General features: G+C 34.6%; 1 pseudogene across 1 annotated transcript in view; it reads right to left on the bottom strand.

The window, feature by feature from the left end:
• Window positions 1-13,883, bottom strand: part of LOC119369225 (uncharacterized) — a 32,624-nt pseudogene extending 18,741 nt beyond the window's left edge. The window contains exon 1 of the transcript XR_016321736.1: window positions 13,721-13,883. The product of XR_016321736.1 is annotated as an uncharacterized LOC119369225 (transcript). The remainder of the gene's footprint in view (window positions 1-13,720) is intronic.
• Window positions 13,884-18,159: the final 4,276 nt, after the last annotated feature.

The following is an 18,159-nucleotide window of genomic DNA, read 5'->3' as shown; positions in this document are numbered from 1 at the left end:
AAGTTCAACGAATCTCTAAATCTAATCCTTTAGCCCATAATTTATAAATGCAAAATTTTAAAATAATAATAGATGCCAAAAAAGAAAATTAAGCCATCACTCCATTTCCAACTCATGCGTTCAACCCCAAATCAATATGTATATTCAACTATAATGGAAAATAATAATAAAATATTTTTTACTGCTAAGTAAAAGAAAACAAATGAGAAGATAATATGAATTAATCACTTTAGCCATAATAACAGTATACTTACCCAGTGTATTAGAGAAATAAATATATGCACATACATATAAATTCTTAAAACCTTAATCCAAACAAAAATATATATTTCTAGTTTTTTTCAGTTTCCTAAATATTATTTTCTTTTAAGTCTAATAGATTTAGAATACAAGAGAAAAAATATCAAGAAAATAAAAAATGCTTAATCATCAATAGGTCATCTATTTATCGTAAGGAATATATAAATCTCTTACTAAATTAAAATAATAGGAGTTACAAATTATTCAGTAACAAAAAAAAAAAAAAAAATTATTAATAAGAATAAAATTATTTTAAAATTCACCTAATAAAACAACATTTCAATGTATATAGATATATAAATATACCAATAAAATATTATATAATTTTTTAAATTAAAATTTTCAATTTTGTACCATCCAGGTTTAATTATGCAAATTATATTTGAAAATTTTCTTTTTACAAAATATATCTAATCAAACCTTATAAACATAAAGAAAAAAAATATTAATAAAAATAATATGCTTTTTTTCTTTTTTTTTTATCTCTCTCCTAAATAAAATATTATATATATTTTATTTGAAAATTTATTTTTTAAAAAATATATCCAATCAAATCATACGAATATTAATAAAAAGAATATATTTTCTTGTTTTTATCTATATCCTAAAAGAATTAAATATTTAATAAATAAAATATAAAAAATTTTTAAATGTCTCATTATCGTATATATTTATTAAAAAATAAATTTAGTAAATATAAAACCTAAAAATTTTGAAATGCTTAATTATCTATGTGTAAGTATTAAAAAAATTAATTTTTTTGGTTCATTAGGAGGTTTGATGGGCCAAAATAACACTGCGAAATAACTCTCTAGTCACCAAATTGGTGAAAATATTTGTGGTCGAGAGGACTCAAACTCGAGACCTTTCACTTTTCATATAAGTAAGAAGACAATTAGACCTCACATAATTGGCTTAAAAAATAATTTTTATAAATATATTCAATCAACTAATAAAATGATATTTTCTAAGCTATTACTAAGATCATTTTAGCATACATTAAATTTCACCAAAAGCGCTATCGGAAATTTCATTATCCCTCCTATTTCCACATTTATATAGTATAAATTATAGATTATAGATAGATACTTATATGGTTTATTATAAATAGGGAAGTGATAAAATTTATTGTAAATAGAAAGTTTCATAATTTACTATATACATAATTTTTTTTGTCAAAGGAGTTTAGATTTAATTATGAAATTTATAGTCCAATAGAATCTAGAATAAACAGGAAAGTAATATTGTCCGATTGAATTTAGATTTAAATAGAAAATTCTTATAACCAATTAAAATTAAAATTTAATTTTTGAACCAGTCAAATTAAAATTTTAAAAGTATTTTTTTCGATCTATAAATTTAATATGGACGTTTTTGACAATTCAAATATTCCCCTCCCTATTCCCACTTTTATATATACAAGAATAATAACAAATAAATCATGTTCATAATTTGCAGATCAAAAGATAATCATAAGTGTTACAGATCTCCATTTCATGATTACTCAATTAAACTTTCAAGTTAGTTTACATATAAAATGTATGCACATTTATATAGGTTTAGGAGTAGTGCTTATAAATATGAAATTTATGAAGTTGAGTTTATATCAAGTTTTCATAAATTATACTTAACCATATTTACTGATTAAATAAAAATAAAGCTATAATACATATATACGTTGACTATGTATAAAGCTGAGTATATACAGATTATAATAAAACATAATATAGAGATAATATATTATCTTTCATTACTATATAATATATATATATATATATATAGGTAAAAATAATGATATATAATAAAATTGAATTTACCATTAAAATTTCATTTTCAGTAGGAGTTAGGACGAGTTGGGATTGTGTGGTAAAATCATTGTTAATGGTGTTATTGCTTTCCTTACAATTTTCTTATATGTACTAAAAAAAATTAAAATTAGTATATGTTTAGGAGACTATTCTAATAGTCAAATGCATGTTGTTTTTCTATAGAGTTCATTTGATATCGGGATTGAAAATAATAGATACTAACACATAATAAAACATTATATATATATATATATATATATATATATATATATATATATATATATAAAATTTAATAAATTTTCTATTTAGAATTAGATTAAACTTCATAATAGAATCTAAATTCAAATGAGAAATTGATAAACACCAATATTAACAAGATTTAAGGGCTACATAACCGTACAATATAACAGAAAGAGGATATGACTTGATATTAGGAGAAAATGCCCGGATATCTCTCTCTCGTTATTAGCGTAACCTACGTAGCACTCATACCATGTATATAAGGAAGAACCTTTCTCCTGATAGACGTTAATGTCACTTCAAGTTACCTAATATAATTAAAATACCATCACTCTTAAGATCATTGCAATTCTGAGACTATCAAATTGGTGTGGTGAACATGGACAGACAAAATTATAGTACCTTCAGTGCTTTCACTTGTTTGGCGCACCCAGTTTAGCATTCCAAGCACCCCCGTGAGATGATGGAGAAAACATCCGTTGTAGGAGAGGGGAGGTCGATGGAACAGCCAACTCAGCTGAAAAGTTGATGTCCACACCACCAGATGTGTCGACATTAGACCCACAAGCAACTGTTATGCTCACTCCAGGTTACGGCGACTTTACAGTTATCCTACAAAGGATAATGGCTGTTTTCGCCGAAAATCTCCCTGAAGGACCCGAAAACATCCTTTTTGTGATTTTTGAAATATTTTTATTTTGGATGCGGTGCCGATAAATCGGTCTTATAAACAATTTTGAGTCGCCACCCATTGTTTAGGCAATGAGACAGTTTTTATAAAAATGACTCCATTTTAAACCCAATTTTGTTTTAAGGCCAAATTATTTTAAAAGATTGGTCAGACGCACCAATGCGATTCTGGGTAAGGGAATTGGGTACGTCGGCCCGTTGGAAGCCGACGCCCGGGTACGTCGGCCCGTTGGAAGCCGACGCCCGGAAAACCGGCCTCTATTAACCTATGATATCTAATTTATTTTAGTTAGAAAAGCCAAATTATTTATTTACTTAAACCCAACCCAAATAAATCGGACCGAGTTCCTATTTGAAAAATTATTTAATCGTCCCAATCAGATCTAATTATCACATAGCAATTATTCAAATTAAAGCAATTAAATCAAAGCAATTAAACCAAATAAATAAAAAGACCCGCTCTTGCCTTATGGTTAAAGGCGGGCAACAAACCAAAGAATAAATCAAATAAATAAAAGACCCGCTCTTGCTTTATGGTTCAAGGCGGGTAACAAACCGGATCCAAAAGTATATATAATTAAATCCATAAACCAATAAAAATTCATACAAATAATAAAATAATGAAATAATAAAATTCATATAAATAAATATATATAATCACATTTTAATATTTTAAGCTCAATTAAATTATAATCTGTTCATAGTTGGGCATTCTCAGATTTATTGAAGAAATTAAACTTTATTTTTGTGCAAAATTTATATTTTTTTTATTATTATTTCTGGAAAAAATTGATGAACAGATACTGTTCATTGAACAAACAGTTACTGTTCATCGATCATTTCTGGGAAAATTGATGAACAGTTACTGTTCATCGATGAACAACTGTTTATTTTTGTCCAGAATTCATTTTTAAGTGATTGTTTACATTATTTCTTGTTCAAATGTAATTTAAGGACACATAAAATGGCCAAATATGAACAGAATATAATTTAAAAATATAATTTAAAGAAGCTTAAAATATTAAAATCACAAGAACATGTAAAAAAAAACACAAAAATATGTAAAGAAAAAATACAAAAATGTTAAGAAAATTACCTGAGGATTGTAAATGGATCAAATGTCCAGAAGCTTTGTTTTCAAGGATTGATATGTTTTTTTTTATCTTTTAATTTTTCTTTTTATGGTTTAAATCACATAAAATTGATATCTAATGCCAATTTTCCTCCAAATTAACTCACAAAAGTTTCTAGAGGAGAATGTGGCTGCAGGGTATTTTTTTTAGGGTTTTTTAGATTGTGAAGTTGTGTGTAAGAAGTTGTGAAGAGTAGAGAAAGAGATGAATTTATCGAGCTAGGTTATACTGTAGCAAACAGTTACTATAGTACAAGGCTACTGTAGCACACGTTAGTTACTGTAGCACACGTCTTTTTCCTTTTTTTTTTTTAAATTATTTTTCTTTATTTATTTGTTTATTATTATTATTTTTTGTTTAAATCCTTGGATTAAAAGACTTCTAAATGGCATTGACCCATTCATCCTCGTATCATCATTGGATCAGGCGGGGCATAAAAAACACGCGTCAACAGTTTGCCCCCACACTTTAGCATTAATTGCATAACCAATTAATGTTAAAGTGGCCCACTGACGCGCCTTCAATATTGGCTTCAATCTTCAAAGCTTGGTTTGATTGGCCTTGAAGTCACCTCCGAAACTCTGTCTAATTGGATCGAAGGGTTCTGGTTGTGTCGATTTGATCGTCTGGTTACGTCCAAAGCTCAGTCTGATCGGCTTTGTCGACTCCCATCGGATCTGTGATCAACTCCAAAGCTCGGTTTGATTGGCTTTGAAGTCAACTCCGAAGCGCGGTCTGATTGGCTCGAAGGATTTTGGTTATGTTGATTTGATCGTCTGGATGCGTCCAAAGCTCAGTCTGATCGGCTTTGTCGGCTCCCGTCGGATCTGTGATAAACTCCAAAGCTCGGTTTGATTGGCTTTGAAGTCACCTTCGAAGCGCGATCTGATTGGCTCGAAGGATTTTGGTTATGTTGATTTGATCGTCTGGACGCGTCCAAAGCTCAGTCTGATCGGCTTTGTCGGCTCCCGTCGGATCTAAGATCAACTTCAAAGCTCGGTCTGATCGGCCTTGAAGTCACCTCCGAAGCGCGGTCTGATTGGCTCGAAGGATTTCGTGATCATCTCCAAAGCACGGTCTATAATCGGCTTTGTCCACATCCTCAGCTCGGTGTCATCGGCTTCGGATTTTTTGATTGTGTCCAAAGCGCAGTGTAATCGGCTTTGTAGTGTTTACCTCTTCAGCTCAGTGTAATCGGCTTTAGAGGATTTGATTGTGTCCAAAGCTCGGTGTAATCGACTTTGGAGTGTTTACCTCTTCAGCTCAGTGTAATCGGCTTTAGAGGATTTGAAAACAGTCCAAAGCACGATATAATCGGCTTTGTTGTTCACCTCTTTAGCTCGGTGTAATCGGCTTCAGGGTATTTGGAAAGAATCCAAAGCACGGTATAATCGGCTTTGTTATTCACCTCTTTAGCTTAGTGTAATCGGCTTCAGAGGGTTTGAAAAGAGTCCAAAGCACGGTATAATCGGCTTTGTCCACCTCCTCAGCTCGGTGTAATCGGCTTCAAAGGATTTGAAAAAAAAGTCCAAAGCACGGTATAATCGGCTTTGTCCAACTCCTCAGCTCGGTGTAATCGGCTTTGGAGTGTTTGATTGTGTCCAAAGCACAGTGTAATCGGCTTTGTCCACATCCTCAGCTCGGTGTCATCGGCTTTGGATTTTTTGATTGCGTCCAAAGCGCAGTGTAATCGGCTTTGTCCACCTCCTCAGCTCGGTGTAGTCGGCTTTAGAGGGTTTGAAAAGAGTTCAAAGCACGGTGTAGTCGGCTTTGTTGTTCACCTCTTCAGCTCGGTGTAGTCGGCTTCAGAGGGTTTGAAAAGAGTTCAAAGCACGGTGTAGTCGGCTTTGTTGTTCACCTCTTCAGTTTAGTGTAATCGACTTTAGAGGATTTGATTGTGTCCAAAGCTCGATGTAATCAGCTTTGGAGTGTTTACCTCTTCAGCTTAGTGTAATCGGCTTTAGAGGATTTGATTGTGTCCAAAGCACGGTGTAATCGGCTTTGGAGTGTTTACCTCTTCAGCTCAGTGTAATCGGCTTTAGAGTGTTTGATTATGTCCAAAGCACAGTGTAATTGGCTTTGTCCACATCCTCAGCTCGGTGTAGTCGGCTTGGTTCACCTCCTCAGTGCAGCATAGTCGGCTTTAGAGGGTTTAGAAAAAGGAGCCAAAGCACGGCATAGTCGGCTTGGTCCACCTCCTCAGCGCAGCATAGTCGGCTTCAGAGGGTTTGGAAAAAGGAGCCAAAGCACGATATAGTTGGCTTGGTTCACCTCCTCAGCGCAGCATAGTCGGCTTTAGAGGGTTTGGAAAAAGGAGCCAAAGCACGGCATAGTCGGCTTGGTCCACCTCCTCAGCGCAGCATAGTCAGCTTCAGAGGGTTTGGAAAAAGGAGCCAAAGCACGGTATAGTCGGCTTGGTTCACCTCCTCAGCGCAGCATAGTCAGCTTTAGAGGGTTTGGAAAAAGGAGCCAAAGCACGGCATAGTCGGCTTGGTCCACCTCCTCAGCACAGCATAGTCGGCTTTAGAGGGTTTGGAAAAAGGAGCCAAAGCACGGCATAGTCGGCTTGGTCCACCTCCTCAGCGCAGCATAGTCGGCTTCAGAGGGTTTGGATAAAGGAGCCAAAGCACGGCATAGTCGGCTTGGTTGTTCACCTCTTCAGCTCAGTGTAATCGGCTTTAGAGGTGTTTGATCGTGTCCAAAGCACAGTGTAATCGGCTCTGTCTACCTCCTCAGCTCGGTGTAATCGGCTTTGGAGTGTTTAGTTGTGTCCAAAGCACAGTGTAATCGGCTTTGTGCACCTCCTCAGCTCGGTGTAATCGGCTTCGGAGTTTTTTTTTTTTTTTTTTTTTTTTGAAAAGAGCAATTTCTGTATGCAAACAGATTTTGCCTAGTGGGATCAAATAGCAATTTCTGTTATACAAACAAATTTTGCGTTTGTTAAATGTTGGGGTGTCAACGGCTTCGAGAAACCATCATCTGTTGACCTGAAAACATTTTCAAAAGAAAAGAGCAATTTCTGTGTACAAACAGATCTTGCCTTTGTTAAATGTTGAAGCATCACATGCCCCCATGCATTAATAATCATAAACTTTTAAATTTGAAATTCTTGCATCAGGACAAAAGATTTTATTTTTGCCCCCAGTCTGGAATTCCGTCCCGAGACCAAAAATATTATCTTTCAAGTAAACCTTGAGAACTTTATTTTTTATCCGTTGCAAATTTTTTTGAAAACTTTATTTTTTATCCATTGCAAATTTTTTTTTTGAAATTTTAGCAAATTTTCAGGTATACCCTTCCTGATGCGGGGTTGAAAGGAAACTTACCTGAGGGTATTTTGGCGAATTTGGTGATTTTGCCCCCTGTGTGGCGAGCCGCACAACGACTCCAGATTGATTGATTTTTATTTTTTATTTTTTTGGACTTTGCTTTATTCCGCTTTGTTAGGATGCCACTTGTCCATGTGCTGCATCTCCGGATGTTTCCATCGCTACCCTCTTCTCTTTTTTTTTTTTTTTTTTGATTTGCTTTGTTCCTGCACAGAGAAAACAAAACCACAAAAACAAAAGGAGGCATACCACTCATTCGCAAGAGTGGTCCACCTTGTTAATGCGGGCATAAATGCCCATCTACTTTATTCCAAAATGGATAAAGGGCAATAAAAATGAAAGCTAACCAAAGCCACAGAAATAAAAAGGAGGCATCCAACTCACCTGCAAGAGTGGTTCAGTTAATGCGGGCATAAATGCCCATCTACTGCAAGAGTGGTCCACCGCTTTATCCGGACGTCATTTGTCTATTTCTTTTTCTTCGGATGCTTCCACCGCTTTTCTTTATTTTGTATTTCGGAGGGCTGTGAGCTCCCAATTATTGTATCCCTCTCATTTTTCTTTTTAATGAATAAATCCACTGATTCTCTCCTTATTGATGCCTGTTTCCTGCACTTAAAGACAGCAAAAGATAACAACAAATCTTTTCTTTCGAAATTATTTGCTGGATTAGCATTTGAGTCTCCTACCCTTAGATTAAGAAATGAAAGAACATTAAAGTGGATTATTTAGCTAAGGACGGAAATTTACATTTTTTTTTTGAAAAGATAGGGTGATCTGCAATATTCAAAAAGAGATAAAATATGCAACTCCCTCATGTATAAAAAATATTTTTTTTTTGTTTTTTTTTTTTTTTTTATTTTTTTTCAAATTGTATCACTTTAAAACAAACAACACGAGCACATGCAAAATGTATAAAAACAACATGCATTCATGCAAATTATATGAAAATAACATAACAAAATTTGCCCATTTTGTGAGGCTATCGATTCCCCCACACTTAGCTCTTTGCTTGTCCCTAAGCAAAACATTCATCTTTCTTTTCATGTTGATCATGTTTATTTTTGCCCGTTGATTTAGACTTCTTAAGTAATCAACCAAAGATAAGAGATTGAAGTGTTTATGAACCAAGTAGTATAAATGAATATGACATCTAAAAATTTCAATATAGCTATACAAAATCTAGTCATTCAAAATATGAGATAAACAATCCTCCTGCCCTAGAATGCAAAATAGGAAGTACTTGGGACAATTCTAGCACACATGTATTGTTTCTTATCTCAAAGTATTTTTAGGTAACCTATTTCTTTTTCACAAAGTGGTTGCATTTTATGCTCCATACCACATTTTTCTTTTTCTTTTTTTTTTTTTTTTTGGAGAGATGTGGGAATGTAAATAGTAAGCGGTTGCATTTTATGCTCCGTACCACTTTGTTTTAAAACGGATTTCCGTTATTCCCTCTATCATTTTTTGTTTTTTTGTTTTTTTTTTTCTTTAAAAAATACCCTCATCCTTTATTGATTTGAAACACACAGGTATTATGGCTTTAGTTTCCCTTTCCTTCCTATTCTTCATTTTAAGTTAGGATTCATGCTTCTCTAAAGTGAAAAATAATGTCTAGAAGATTAATTAGATATTTGCAAAGAAAAATTTTATATGTCATATCTTAACACCTAAGTTCATATAAACATTTAAATCTCTTAATCATGATATATTATTCGAGACTTCTATTTCAACAAGCAAAATATAAACCAATCAACATGTAGAGACTAAAACATTGAACTAAGGCAAAGAAGTTGACTTTTTTTTTGTCACTTTTTTTATTTTTTATTTTTTTATTTTTATGAATGAAATGAAATGAAAATATAGGTCTCCTCCACACTTTGAAAGACACAATGTCCTCATTATGGGAGGATACATGTATAAAACACATACATGCATAAAACACACAAGAAAAAAAAATGAAAAACAAAGGACATAAAATCCCTAGGCCTCCCGAACCTGAAGGTGACAGAGTAAAAAAAATTTATTTATTTTTTTTATTTTTTTTTTGTTTTTTTATTTATTTTTTTATTTTTTGAAATATTTCATCCACTTCCGTGTGCAGTTGTTGTCCCATGTCAAAAACTGTGATCTGCAAACTCTCTTTTGATTGCTGTAAGGCATCCACTTCTTTTGTTTGAGAAAACGATGTGAATGGTGCTTTGCCTTTTTTCTGTCTTTGCACTTGTACGCATGAAGAATATAGGCACATAGAAGTGCACGCATGAAGAATATAGGCACATAGATGAGAAATGCAAATCTAATGTGCTAATGATCAGTATGGAAATAAGATCTTGTTTTATTATGATTGGACCTAAAATTCAGCATGAATAACATAGCAATTATTTACTTTGCACTAAAACATTTCTGGCATTATCTGTCGTCGACCATTCCTTTTGGATTTTACAGTCAGCTATTTTCTCTCAAGTCCCTAATTTTTGCCTTGGAATGAAAGAATTTCCAAGCAGAAAAATTTTTTTTTTGTGTCCTTACTTTTTGCATTGGAACAAATGGTCCCAAGCAGGATCTTATTTTGATTAATTACAATTTTTTTTTTTTGCAATCTCACGCTTATTTTCAAATAATGCGGGATATGTGAAAATTCAAAGGAATCTCAACCCCCCTTATAGCTCTCTTTTTTTTTGGGTATCAATTCATTATAAACGATTGCATTATGTTATTCAAAACGAATTAGAGGTCCACTCTCAAAATTGAGGTCATACATCCATACTGAAAATTAGCTCTTATTAATGAATGGCTGAAACAAAAAGTATTACATGATGCATGAATGTCACAACATATGTACAATTTATATCATACAGGGGAACGGGAGTTGGAAAATGCATGCCTTCCAACCTTATTTATCCCACACACGGATTCCATTGGTATAAATTCCGACATCTGTTTCCTAGGAATTGGTCTAATCTCGACAACCAACAGGGGGTTTTGAGATTGACAATATAAACTCTCGGAAATGAATGTGGCATAACAACAGCAAACAGAATCGGGTACACCTTAGGGGAAGTAACTAAGGTTTTTCAACTATATGCACTGGCTTTAGTCTTATTGGGCTTAACAAAGTCTAGGTTCCGCAAACAGGATTCGGGCTTTGTTGGGCCTACTCCTTTTGACGCAAATAAATCGGACCGAGTTCCTATTTGAAAAATTATTTAATCGTCCCAATCAGATCTAATTATCACATAGCAATTATTCAAATTAAAGCAATTAAATCAAAGCAATTAAACCAAATAAATAAAAAGACCCGCTCTTGCCTTATGGTTAAAGGCGGGCAACAAACCAAAGAATAAATCAAATAAATAAAAGACCCGCTCTTGCCTTATGGTTCAAGGCGGGTAACAAACCGGATCCAAAAGTATATATAATTAAATCCATAAACCAATAAAAATTCATACAAATAATAAAATAATGAAATAATAAAATTCATATAAATAAATATATATAATCACATTTTAATATTTTAAGCTCAATTAAATTATAATCTGTTCATAGTTGGGCATTCTCAGATTTATTGAAGAAATTAAACTTTATTTTTGTGCAAAATTTATATTTTTTTTATTATTATTTCTGGAAAAAATTGATGAACAGTTACTGTTCATCGATGAACAAACAGTTACTGTTCATCGATCACTTCTGGAAAAAATAATGAATAGTACGTGAATAGTGCATTAATAGTGTGATGAACAGTATCGATTTCTGGAAAAATTAAGAACATTTACTGTTCATCGATAAACAAACAGTTACTGTTCATCAATCAATTCTGGGAAAATTGATGAACAGCTATTGTTCATTGAACAAACAGTTACTGTTCATCGATCATTCCTGGGAAAATTGATGAACAGTTACTGTTCATCGATGAACAGCCGTTTATTTTTGTCCAGAATTCATTTTTAAGTGATTGTTTACATTATTTCTTGTTCAAATGTAATTTAAGGACACATAAAATGGCCAAATATGAACAGAATATAATTTAAAGAAGCTTAAAATATTAAAATCACAAGAACATGTAAAAAAAAACACAAAAATATGTAAAGAAAAAATACAAAAATGTTAAGAAAATTACCTGAACCTCAGATTGAGGATTGTAAATGGATCAAATGTCCAGAAGCTTTGTTTTCAAGGATTGATATGTTTTTTTTTATCTTTTAATTTTTCTTTTTATGGTTTAAATCACCTAAAATTGATATCTAATGCCAATTTTCCTCCAAATTAACTCACAAAAGTTTCTAGAGGAGAATGTGGCTGCAGGGTATTTTTTTTAGGGTTTTTTAGATTGTGAAGTTGTGTGTAAGAAGTTGTGAAGAGTAGAGAAAGAGATGAATTTATAGAGCTAAGTTATACTGTAGCAAACAGTTACTGTAGCACAAGGCTACTGTAGCACACGTTAGCTACTGTAGCACACGTCTTTTTCCTTTTTTTTTTTTTAAATTATTTTTCTTTATTTATTTGTTTATTATTATTATTTTTTGTTTAAATCCTTGGATTAAAAGACTTCTAAATGGCATTGACCCATTCATCCTCGTATCATCATTGGATCAGGCGGGGCATAAAAAACACGCGTCAACAATGGCTAAGTCGGTGTCCCAGATTCCCCGAAGGGCGGACAGCAAGTCAACATAACGACTAATGAAGGCGACACAACTAATAAAACCGTAAGAGATGGAATGGTAGAGGAAGACTCGTCCTGGCACATGGACACTTTGAACAAGATGCAAACTCATGGATAGTCCACTCCCCTGCTCTGGAACATATGCCATAATGACGAGGAAGAATTTCGAGCAAAAACCCTACAAATCTTGAAAAATTTTCGAGAAGCAGGAGATAATACTGACTTTGGACTGATGAATGATTCGCCTTTGACTCCCGAGGTCAAGCGGTGTACTTCCTAAATAAGTTTAAAATGCTTAGTTTTGAGACATATGATGGGACCATTGACCCTCGGAGTCATTTGGTGAATTTTCGTACTGTAATGCATATCCAAACGATAGTTTATGCCTTATTGTGTAGGGCTTTTCCCATAACATTGAAAGGATCAGCATAAGAATGGTTTCAAATGCTCAAGACCAGATCCATAGGCAGTTTTTGTCAATTGGCTGCCTTGTTCAAGGCTCAGTTCATTACCTACATACTGAGCAAGAAAATATCATCAGACCTGATAGACTTGAAAAGGGTGGACGATGAGTCCTTCTGAGATTACATCGCGAAATTCCAAAAGCTCACCATGCAAATAGAAGATCTAAACGCTGAAGTAGCCAAGTGCAATGGACAAAAACAATAACTATAACAAGCTTTTTGACTCATTGAATATTGACAGACCGTACTCGTTCGCAATTGATGTCCCGAGCCAATGGCTTTGCCCAACTAGATGAGGCTTGGAAGGCTCAACAGGCGCAAAATAGAGACAACGAGTCCAAAAGAAGATCAGATAAACACACAAGATTCTCCCCACATGAGTCAGTAGAACAAGCAGAAGTCAGCTGAGCTAGCCAATATGCTTGCCTTACTCACACACTAATATCTCAACAGTAAGAGAGATCCAGTTCACACCTTTGTCCAAGAGCCGGACAGACATCTTGCGATGGTTGAAGGACAACCAGGAGGAGATCCACTTCAATTACCTAAGAAAGTTAAGAGAGGAATCCGCCGGACAAAGAGATAAAAGCAAATAATATGCATTCCATAAGGACATCAGCCATGACACTGAGCAATGTTGGCATTTGAAAAAAGAAATAGAGCACATGGTTCAACGAGGAGTCCTAAAGAAATTCATCAAAAAAGAAAGAGGCCTAGAATTTTTAGCTGAGCCAGCAGCTGAGTCATCTAAGAGGTAGGCAAACAACTTGTAAGATCTGAACCTATAAGTACAATTAATATGATTTTTGGTGGTGCCGCATGAGGAGATAGCACTCAGCGAGAAAAAGACATGCCTAAGAAATCTACTCTATCCAAGCTGAAGTACCAATAGAGCCTCTATGCAAGCCCATTACTATCTCCTATGAGGATGCAGAGCATGTCCACTTCCCACATTCTGATGCCTTAGTGGTAGAAGGTATAATGGAAAATTATAAAGTCAAGAGAATCCTAGTATATGATGGCAGCTGAGTGAATTTGATAACCCTAGAAGTGTTTAAAGCTTTAAAGCTTGATGTCACCAAGCAACAGCCACTGCAAACACCCTTGGTAGGTTTGGTAGGAAGGTAAGTATCAGTAGAAAGGAGCATGGAAATTGTCATAAAGATTAGAGATGGCGAACATACTGAGCAGAAAGGGCCAAGTTCGTAGTAGTAGACATCCCATTTCCCTACAACGTCATCCTCGGTCATTCGTTGCTCGATACCCTAGGCGTATGCATGTCAATCAGGTATCTTTTAATAAAATGTGACTCTAACTCTAGTGATATTGTGGTAGTCAGGGGCAATCGGGAAGTCGCTAGGGAAACATACATGGTAGGTCTCAAATGGGTACAACTCACCCTCCCTCCCCAGATGGTCCTGAAGACTGAGTACAAAGGGGCAAAGATGACCATGCCAAAGATACCGAACACAGTAAATATCTGCTCACCCTGATGGAAAATTTACATAAACAGAGCCTGTGGATCGAGAGGTGCAGGGGCAGGAATCGTCCTAGAGGAACCGAGCAGAGAGCACCTCAGTTATGTACCAATAAAATGGCCGAATACGAAGCACTTATTACTAGCCTAAAAATAGCTATGGAGGTCTGAGCAGAAGAAGTCATAATATTCTCTGACTCACATCTAGTAGTGAACCAAGTGTTTAGAAAATTTGCGGTAAAAGAGCCCTCCATAAGCGAATACCAGAACTTAGCAAGACACTTGCTAAGCCAGTTAGAGAAGGAAGGAGCTAGGTGGGAAATCAGACAGATCCTCCAATCAGAAAACCACGTAGCAGATGCGGTCGCTAAGGCTATAATGAAAAATGAGAAGTGTCGGCAGGTGTATTGATTGAGAAACAAGCATGCCCGAGCATAAATGGTGAAGAGAATATTCCCTTTACTGACCGAATCAAATTGGATGACACCCATAATAAAGCATCTAGAAACAGGTGATCTGCCACATGAGAGAAATCAAGCATTGAAGATCAGTAGACAAGCAACAAACTACTATTTAGAATGAGTACTATACAAAAGATCCAAATCGCACCCCTGGGCAAGATGCCTAAGTAAAGAAGAAGCTAATTATGTCACTTGAGAAGTTCACGAAGGACTTTATGGAGCACTCGGAGGAGTAGATGCCGCTTTAAGAAAAATACTTTTGCTTGGTTATTACTGGCCCACCGTGAAGAGAGATGTACGCACCATATACAAAAGTGCATAACATGCCCAAAACACAGCAGAGTACCAAGGAAACCAGTCATAGACATGCAACGCATTGGAAGCTCTTGGCCCTTCGCACAATGGGGGATAGACATTCTGGGACCTTTTCCAATCGCTACAAGATAGAGAAAATTCATAACAGTGGCAATGGATTACTTCTCAAAATGGGTGGAAGCAGAAGTCCTAGCAATAATAACCCCTGCTTGTATCATAAAATTCTTCAAGAATGAAGTTCTATTCCGATATGGAATTCCGAGCAAGCTGGTAACAGACAATTGCAAATAATTTCACTGCTCAACCTTCAAAGAATTTTGCTTGATTAGAATATCAGTTTACACTTCACCTTGGTAGCACACCCACAAACCAATGGTTTGACTAATTTACGAATAAAACTGTTTGTAGGGTATCAAAAAGAGGCAAGAAGAAGCAGGAAGCAGTTGGACCGAGGAGTAGAACAACATCCTATGGTCTTACAGGACCACCCCCAGAAACTCCATAGGCGAGATACCATTCTCCCTAGTATAGGTGTAGAAGCGGTCATACCAGTTGAAATTGGAATGCCAAGCAGAAGAGTTCAATCTCATAGTGAAGATCACAACTCCGAGTCTTTGAGAATTGACTTAGACTTAGCTGAAGAAAAGAGAAATGAGGCATCGATTAAGGCAACTGCTCGACAGTAGCAAATGTTAAAATACCACAACCGAAGAGTTAGGAAAAGAACATTTGAAGTAGGAGACTGAGTATGGAAGAAAAAAAAAAGATAAAGACAGGATCAGTAGGGGTGGGTAAGCTAAACCCAAATTAAGAGGGGCCCCTTCGAAATTACACAGAAATGGGGGCTGAGCACATTCAAAATCAAGCCCCTCAACGGATCAGAACTTTCACAGACTTGAAATTCAGATAACTTAAAGAATTGTTTCTTATAAGTACATATAAAGGCATTAGACAAAAGCCAGCTTTTTTTCACTTAGCTTTGCAAAGCCTATAGGAATAGGGTGTACTTGGGAGAGCTAAGGGGCTCGGGAGAGCCAGGGGGCTCGGCAGTAGAGCAAATAGAGGCCTTGCAAAGTTAAGTTTTTTCCTCGACTTTTATGAACAAAAAATAAGATGAAAAAAGTATCAAAAAATTCTCAAAGTCTAGGCACTCCTCATAAAACTCGCCAAGATATAAGTAAATGAAAAAGGCTAAGCCCCTATCAACGACACTCTAAAGCTTTAAGAGAGCACACAAAGGCAAGTGAATGCCTAAGTAAATGAAAAGGGCCGAGCCCCTATCAAATGTACTTTAAAGCTCTAAGAGAGCATACAAAGGCAAACGAATGCCTAAGTAAATGAAAAGGGCTGAGCCCCTATCAAATGTACTTTAAAGCTCTAAGAGAGCATACAAAGGCAAGCGAATGCCTAAGTAAATGAAGAGGGTCGAGCCCCTATCAACTATACTTTAAAGCTCTAAGAAAGCATACAGAGGCAAACGAATGTCCAAGTAAATGAAAAGGGTCGAGCCCCTATCAACTATACTTTAAAGCTCTAAGAGAGCATACAAAGGCAAATGAATGCCTAAGTAAATGAAAAGGGTCGAGCCCCTATCAACTATACTTTAAAGCTTTAAGAAAGCATACAAAGGCAGGCAAATGCCTAAGTATATGAAAAGGGCCGCCAAACACCTTAAAACCCTAAGAAGAAAACATATAAGTAGAACGAAGCTTGGCCCATGTAAAAAAGAATGTGTAACCAATACATAGCCATAATCCCTATCATAAGTACGAGAAAGCACTTGGGAGCACATGAAAACAAACTACAAGAATTCCCAACACACAAAACAATAAATAAAGGAAAACCATGAAAGGCAAACCAAAGAAACACAAAGGGCTAATGCCTATTCCAAGAAACAAAGGAAAATAATACCAAGAGAAGAAGAAAATAATTATATATATGAAAAGTTATAATTTACAAGAAGAGGAAAGAAAATACAAAATAAAAACTACTCTATTACAGGGGAGTCCTCTATTATCCCACTTGAAGGTGTCAACTTGCCACGGTGGCCTCAAGGGTGATAGAAGCGGTGGATCCAGGCGCATTTGTCCTCCTTATTCCCCAGTTACGAGATGAGACAACTCCCAAGCAATCCCTTGAACCAAGGAGGATAAGGACTACACCCGCTCGCACTTGATAAAAAAGGACTACTACTTTTATTTTTCAACCGATAAAATTAAAGTCCTCAAAGATAAAACTTAAAATTTTAAAATGTTTAATTATTTATATGTATTTATTCAAAAAATAATTATTATAAACTATATTGAATCAATTAATAAAATGTAATTTTCTAATTGATTATAACTAAGGTTATTTTAGGATATCCATATAATATTGACAGTGCTTTCGCAAGTGTATGAAATCGCCACAAGTAATATATGATAAGTAGAGTATCGTTCCCACGAGGATTGTATACCAAGTACTAAAATTATGTTAACCTATTATTATTTAAATGATAAATGAGGGAATTGTTTCAAAAATGTAAATTCAATAAGTAAAATAAGCAAAAATCAAGCAAGCAAAATTTGATTAAAGAAATCAAGGATTAAAAACTACTAGGGATTTTGATTTCACTTAATTCTATTCAATTTATTTTATTAGTTCATTAATCAATTTTAATTATTCAAGTAGGGGAAACAACTCTAAAATCACTAACAAGCTCTCCCGATATATTATTAGCAATTTTAATTCCATTTAAGTACCTATCTTCCAATAGCATAATCAAACCTGAATCAAATCATTAAGTTTTTTAGTTTGTTTATGAATTCATAAATTGAAGTTGTTAATTTATGAAAACCCCCCATGAGTCAAACCATATAGCTTCTGCATCAAGTTGTTATTCTCATGTGATTCATTAACTTTTTCATATCAAAAATCCTTCTTTCAATAGTGATTAATAAAATAAATCAATTCAGGGGATAACCTCTGCCTCGAAGCATTAAGTTTATCAATAAATCATAACTTAAATAAAGAAAAACAAATCTAATATTATAAATTGGAAAAGAAATTAAGCTACATTAAATCTTTAGTATGAGAATTTAGCTAGACATAGTGCTTTAATAAAACTCAGTAAAGCTTGATAAATATTCCATAATCAATAAGAATAATGAAAGAAATAACAAGATTAAGAGTTTAGAAATAAGAACTAGCTGACAATTAACTCTGAATGGCTTCCTTGAATCTTTGCACAACTCTTGAATATTTGAACTCTTAAAGAAATAAAACTATATACAA

This window comes from Jatropha curcas, chromosome 7 (genome assembly GCF_041381405.1).
Source record: "Jatropha curcas cultivar XTBG-Jc1 chromosome 7, XTBG_Jcur_1.0, whole genome shotgun sequence".
NCBI lineage: Eukaryota > Viridiplantae > Streptophyta > Magnoliopsida > Malpighiales > Euphorbiaceae > Jatropha > Jatropha curcas.
Note: the sequence above shows the minus strand (reverse complement) of the source record. Positions and strands in the feature narration are given on the sequence as shown.